At 47.4% G+C, this 6,536-nt stretch overlaps 1 pseudogene; it reads right to left on the reverse strand.

Moving 5' to 3' along the window:
* Nucleotides 1–1,021: 1,021 nt before the first annotated feature.
* Nucleotides 1,022–2,759, reverse strand: LOC149142395 (18S ribosomal RNA; annotated as a pseudogene).
* Nucleotides 2,760–6,536: the final 3,777 nt, after the last annotated feature.

The raw sequence follows: 6,536 nt of genomic DNA on the forward strand, positions 1-6,536 counted from the left end.
ATTGTGGAGGAGCGTAGCGCATAAGTGCTAAGCTAAGTGGTACCATGATCGCTAAGTGGCTCATGATATATCTCTATCTATCCGAAAGAAACTACCCAATCCAACATCAACAACGAACTCCCCAGCATCCCAGCATCTTGTTACAACTCACTCCCCATATTTGGAAGGAAACGAACGAATAACTCACCGCATAGTTCTCCGTTCTCCTAACACCGCGAGGGCATGGGCTACTGGTTACGTCATGAGGGATTGGGCTACGCTACATGGTGGTTGTAGTTATCCGCTTATCCTAACTGAGTAGCTAACTAACTACATAACTAACTACATCTTGGGTGTATTCTTGGGTGTTACGGTATCGACGAAGGGGCTCATGGTTAGCTCCTCATGGTTACGTCAGGGGCTCGGCTCATGGTTACGTAATGCTTATTCCCATCTATATCAATCTTATTAATCACTCATTAACTCAATCAAACTCCGGAAACGAACGTAGCGTTAGCGTGTGGATCATGAATTGTAGAGATCCAAATAGATCTTGTAGAGGTTAGAGTGATAGCCTTTATATATAGTACTGAAACTGCTCCTTCTCCATGTAGGCTATGGGGCTAACATGACTTAGATAGCAATATGTGTAACCCTTAGGATGTTGTGGCTCATTATGGAATAGACATGTCAGCCATAAACATGGTGCTAATTGTGAGGGAGGCTTCGGTTGAATCAGGAAAGTAATGTGCTACAGGTTGAGCAAGAATACACTTTCTAACACAGAATTCTTGATTTCTCAAAGGGGAGGAACAAACAATTCGATATAGGAGAAGAGGTCAGCGGAAACACTTCGGGACTAGGTCAGCTCTTGATTGTTAGAGCAATCGTGATCATGAGAACATTGTGATCATTCCTCACTCCTGATAGTGCTTGCTCCTCATGATTTCTCACTCAATCACTAGCTAGCATCAGAAGCATGCAAGGATGGTTCACCTGAAGAAGAAGGGTGCGACAGCAGGCTCGACTGTCAAGGAGAGGGATTCGATCCAGCCGCAGGTTCCCCTACGGCTACCTTGTTACGACTTCACCCCAGTCAAAGACCCCACCGTGGTATGCGCCAATAAGACCACCCCAACCATAGTGGGCCACACTAGTGGAACATATATAGATAGGGTGATCATTGGTCTGATGCTTCGGGCGAAATCAACTCCCAGGGTGTGACGGGTGGTGTGTACAGGGCCCGAGTACATATTCACCGCGGCATGCTGATCCGCGATTACTAGCGATTCCAACTTCATGTTCTCGAGTTGCAGAGAACAATCCGAACTGAGGCAATCTTTCCGGATTCGCTCCGCCTTACGGCCTTGCTTTCCATTGTCATTGCCATTGTAGCACATGTGTGGCCCAGCCCATAAGGGCCATGCGGACTTGATGTCATCCCCACCTTCCTCCAGCATATCACTGGCAGTCTCTTGTGAGTGCAGCACGCACCTGCCTTCATAGGAGTGTCATCAATCAAAAAGAGGTGCTTGCCTCCGAGAGTTCGCTTACTCACCCTCGCCCTTGAGAAGGGGCGATGACATTGATCCGTTAGCGCATGTCTCAGCAACACAAAATGAGGGTTTCGCTCGTTATAGGACTTAACCAAACATCTCACGACACGAGCTGACGACAGCCATGCAACACCTGTATGAATTTTCGCACCATCCCGTTAAGGACAGGCACACTTGTTCATATGTCAAGGGCTGGTAAGGTTCTGTGCGTTGTATCGAATTAAACCACATGCTCCACCGCTTGTGCAGGCCCCCGTCAATTCCTTTGAGTTTCAGTCTTGCGACCGTACTCCCCAGGCGGAGTGTTTCACGCGTTAGCTGGGCCCCTGATCCTAATCCTACCTAGTAGGCAGGTAGACCAAGGACGAACACTCATCGCTTACGGCATGGACTACCAGGGTATCTGATCCTGTTTGCTCCCCATGCTTTCGCACCCCAGCGTCAGTGGGGACCCAGAGAGCTGCCTTCGCGGTTGGCGTTCCTTCGTATATCTTAGGATTTGATCCCTCCACACGAAATTCCACTCTCCCCTATCTCACTCAAGTGAAATGGTCAAGAAAGCACCCCGCCAGTGTTTTGGTGACTTTCACTTTCCACCCTTTTCACCGCCTACGTGCCCTTTACGCCCAGTCATTCCGAATAACACTTGCCCCCCCCATATTACCGCGGCTGCTGGCACGGAGTTAGCCGGGGCTTCTTCCTCGAGTCCTGTCATGATCGAAACTCGACGAAAGAGCTTGACAAGCGACAGTGCCCTTCTTCACCCACGCGATATTGCTGGATCGGGCGTGAGCCCATTGTCCAATATTCCCCACTGCTGCCCCCTGAGGGAGTCTGGGCCGTGTCTCAGTCCCAGTGTGGCTGATCATCCGAAAAGACCAGCTAAGCATCATTGTCTTGGTCAGCCTTTACCTAACCAACTACCTGATACTACGTGGGCTCATCGAACAGCGCGAATTAGCTTGCTTTATGAATTATTCAGGATTTGGAGTGAACTATTCGGCAGATTCCCACGCGTTACGCACCCGTTCACCACTTTGCTTGCTGTGCCCCACGCCCAGTGCACCACTCGCATATGATTTGAGTGAGTGAGCACGCGCTAGGAGGGGGCCATTCATCTTGCCCTTCTGCCCCCACGTGGATGGATGGGGAAGCAAGCCACGTTCGACTTGCATTTGTTAAGCATATAGCTAGCGTTCCTTCTGAGCCAGGATCAAACTCTTTTTTTGAGTATGATCTATTTTGAGCATCAAATGCCCCTCACCCATATGAATGAGTGAGCGACCCCTAAATAATATAGGGCCTTTCGAATGCCGGCAGCCTTAATATTCATATATTATATATGTCATTACGGTCATGATCGAATTCATGACGATCTCCCTGCCTGAATGAGATAGGTAATTACGCTTTAGCAGATCATGCATATATTATATATGTCATTATGCTATTTTGAGAGATCGAATTGTGAACTTCTTCCATCCGGACCTTCTCTCACTCACATCTCTCTGGTCATGTATGAAATGACATATATAATGATCAGTCATAAATCTCTCTCCTTGCACTAGGACCCTTTAGGGGGCTCGACCATTAGGGAGAGGAAGCGCAAGACCCTCCGGACCTTCTCTCAGGAGCATCTCTCTGGTTCAGAAATGACATATGCCCATATCTGGAATGACCGCTTCTTGCATCTTACCTCTCCTATTGTCGAGAGTTCGACAGGCTCACCCTGCTGGCGGCCTTAGATTGAGAGCCTGCTTACGCATCCTCTCCCTATGGTCGAGCACCTAAAGGTGATGGCGGCCTTAGATTGAGAGCCTGCTTACGCATCCTTGGCGGAGGTTTTAGCAGAATACACTATTCGTTTTGCCATTTGAGGAGGCGGAGGTTTTGGACATTCTCCCTACGAGATTTGCCATTTTCCCTTTAAGCCCCATCATTACCCAGCTAACTACCAATATGATCCCATCCAGTTTCTCCCCATTAGGATCCATCTGGTTTCTCCCCATATGGTCCATATAAACTCCCCCGGTTATAGAGAGAGCCCACTACCCTGGTTCCATATTGACTCCCCAGTAGTTTGAGAGGGCTACCCGCATACACGCCTCACTTTCTGTTCATTCCCCAGCGAACTCCCCATACGATCAATCTTTTCATAAGTTACTTGCTAAGCGTCTCACCCCCGAAGATGTGTTGTCAGTTGTGTCTGTTGTAGGGCCCCCCCTACTATGGCAGGTGCGTATTTAACAGAAAGCGAGATGCGGACAGATGCGTACAGAAAGCGGACTGGGGAAAGCGGATTGAACAGAAAGCGGTAATGCGGATTGCCTGGGTAATCTGGGTAAAGCGTACTGAATGCAGACTCTAATCGGGCCTTGAGATGTGGAGTTGATTGGGCCGTGATCTGTGAATGAAGGGGCCGTGAGACGTGGAGTTGATCGGGCCAATAGACGGGAACGATGGGGCCTAAAGCTGGGAATGATCGCTACGTGAGATGGGTATAAAGTCAGAGAGCTAATGATTCAGTGAATGATGGGTACGTGAGCTGGGGAGTGATGGGTACGTGAGCTGCTGGGTATGATGGGTACGTGAGATTGGATCATACTTGGTACGTGAGATTGGATCGTATTGGGACGACAGAGTAGCCCTCCTCGTATTGGGATTGAGAGATTGTACCTTGATGGGGCTCTCTCCGTGATAGTTCTACGCGTTGAGCTCTAAGCTAAATGGGATCCTTACAAGGGAATATGGCGATAGCTGCTACTAAGAATCGTAAGCACTTGGTCTATCTCTAAGGGAAGGGCTAGTTATTGGGTAACTAGAATGTGTGGAACATGTGGTTAGCCCACCTACCAAAGTCGTGACTGGGGTAAGGGATCAACTAATCCAATCCGGTGCTTATAATCTTAGGGATGATTCCCGACTCTCCCTAGGCGGTTAGTAAACACAGAAGCTAAGAGGTCTAAGAATAAGGGTGTTTCATGCCATCAAAGCCATCCACGCTATTCCGCCCGGTTGGTTCTCTAGCTGCTCGTACATCTCTCCTAAGAATCCTAAAGGCAAGTGTGCATTTCCTAGCAGTCATAAGCTCGTCCCCATCCAACGAGGTAGCTCTGATGGACCAACCACATAATCCCAAGCAAGCCATCCGGCAGTGAAGCGATATCTGTCTGCTAAAGGTCAGTCAACCCTCCCGCCTGACTTGATCTGAGACTTACGGCTATATCGAGATGTCATTTTGATATACGTAACAGCGTGCATCGAGATACTGAAGGTGCTAGTGATCCATAGTGGCTCGGTTGATTGGCGTTCTAAGTTCGGTTTCACGATCGACACATCTGCATATATATATGAACAAGGCTCTTTTTTTATAATGGTTGCGTGCAATACGATCATCAGGGCACTCTTCGCTAGGATGGATCGGATTGTCCGGCTCACTTTCAAACCCTTCGCTTCGATAGGGTTGTTGATTAACCCTTACCAATATCAGTTTGTAAGAGCATTGATTTCCCACTTGTGCCCTCTGAGCTGCTCTCTAGCGAAGAAGCTATGAAGTGGTGTCCATGTAGTTCCAAAAGAAATGAGACTTCTAATGAGACACCAGACTGTGTTGTGTGTGAGTTGCCGCCTGTAGTCCCTAGTTGCCTTAGTCAAAATCGAACTTTTCGCATCGATACGTCCTTTCCATTTTCATAGGTGAGATCCTTTTCATCCCCCCCATACATACATGCATACCCTTACTAAACAACCCGTTGAATCCATATGTGTTGGTTCGGGTGGGACGACATAAAATCAACAACCAATTGAATCCATGTTGGTTGGGCCAATCCCCTAAGTACACCTCTACTCGAATAGAAAAGAATCCCTCCATGAGCTCTGCCCTAGTGGTTGGTGGGATATAGCACCCTTTCCCACTTACATAGCTGATAGGAATTCCATAGCCGAGAGGAAGGAAGGATAAAATAAGTTCCCCTAGTCAACATAGTCAATATAATTCCCATAAGTCCGAGAAGTAAGTGCCCATATTTTATTTGCTCGCTGGTAAGCCACCAGTATCAACAGGCAATGGAGACTTATCACTACAGGGAGAAGGGACTAGAGCTCTTAGGGCAGCAGGAATCCCAACAGCACTACCAGCAGAGACAGCTTGCCTACCCCCTTCAAATAGTAACAACATCCCCATGAGACATAGACAGGAGGTGCTTTTTATGGGCCCATCCAAGAGAATCCTCCATTACCAGTTGGGCGTGATCCGTAGATCCACGAAGTCCCCTTGCCAACATACCCAATTTAGTATCCCATTTCCCTGTATGAAAGACACTTAGAATGGCGAGAGTAAGGAAGATAGAGCCAGGTAGAAGGGAATAGGTGTATAACCTATTTTTTCACGTAGAACCTATTTCATGCAGGTCCGCGATAGTCTAATTCATGCAGGCTGGTAAGGTTTTGCCAGCGTGAGGTGACCAATTACCCTAACAACTAGCATATCTACGTTTCACTTGGACTCGCATCTATATGTTGACCTTTACTATTGTAAGTGAATTGTAAGTAATCTGCTGAATATGCAATCTTAGGGCATTAGGAGTAGTACTACTTGGAAGCTAACTAATAGGTCTCTCTATCTCTATGGCCTTGGGGCAGGCAAGAAAGAAAGACTATATAGGATACACTTACTTTGTCCTTTCTTTGATTCTGCTAGCTGTATCGGATAGGCCAGAGGGAACAACGGAGTAGTCCCCATTGAGGTTGTAAGCACCCATCATATTGGAGCACTGCAGGAACATACCAACCACAGTTCCCAACTTCTTTGGCTAATTACCAAATGAGAAGAAAGTAGTCCACATGCATGCACTAATAGGAATAACTCTTACAGTTGAAATCCATTTTATATAGAATACTTCCCAGACAGTCCTCTTTATCATATTCTTATTGATATGTATTGTCTTACTTATGAGATTTGACTGGCTTGGGTTGACACTTACTGCTTTGGTATTCACCGGCCTA

Source organism: Pinus tabuliformis, chromosome X, assembly GCF_031772625.1.
Source record: "Pinus tabuliformis cultivar Carrire ecotype Pingquan chromosome X, CPIR1, whole genome shotgun sequence".
Taxonomy (NCBI): Eukaryota; Viridiplantae; Streptophyta; class Pinopsida; order Pinales; family Pinaceae; genus Pinus; species Pinus tabuliformis.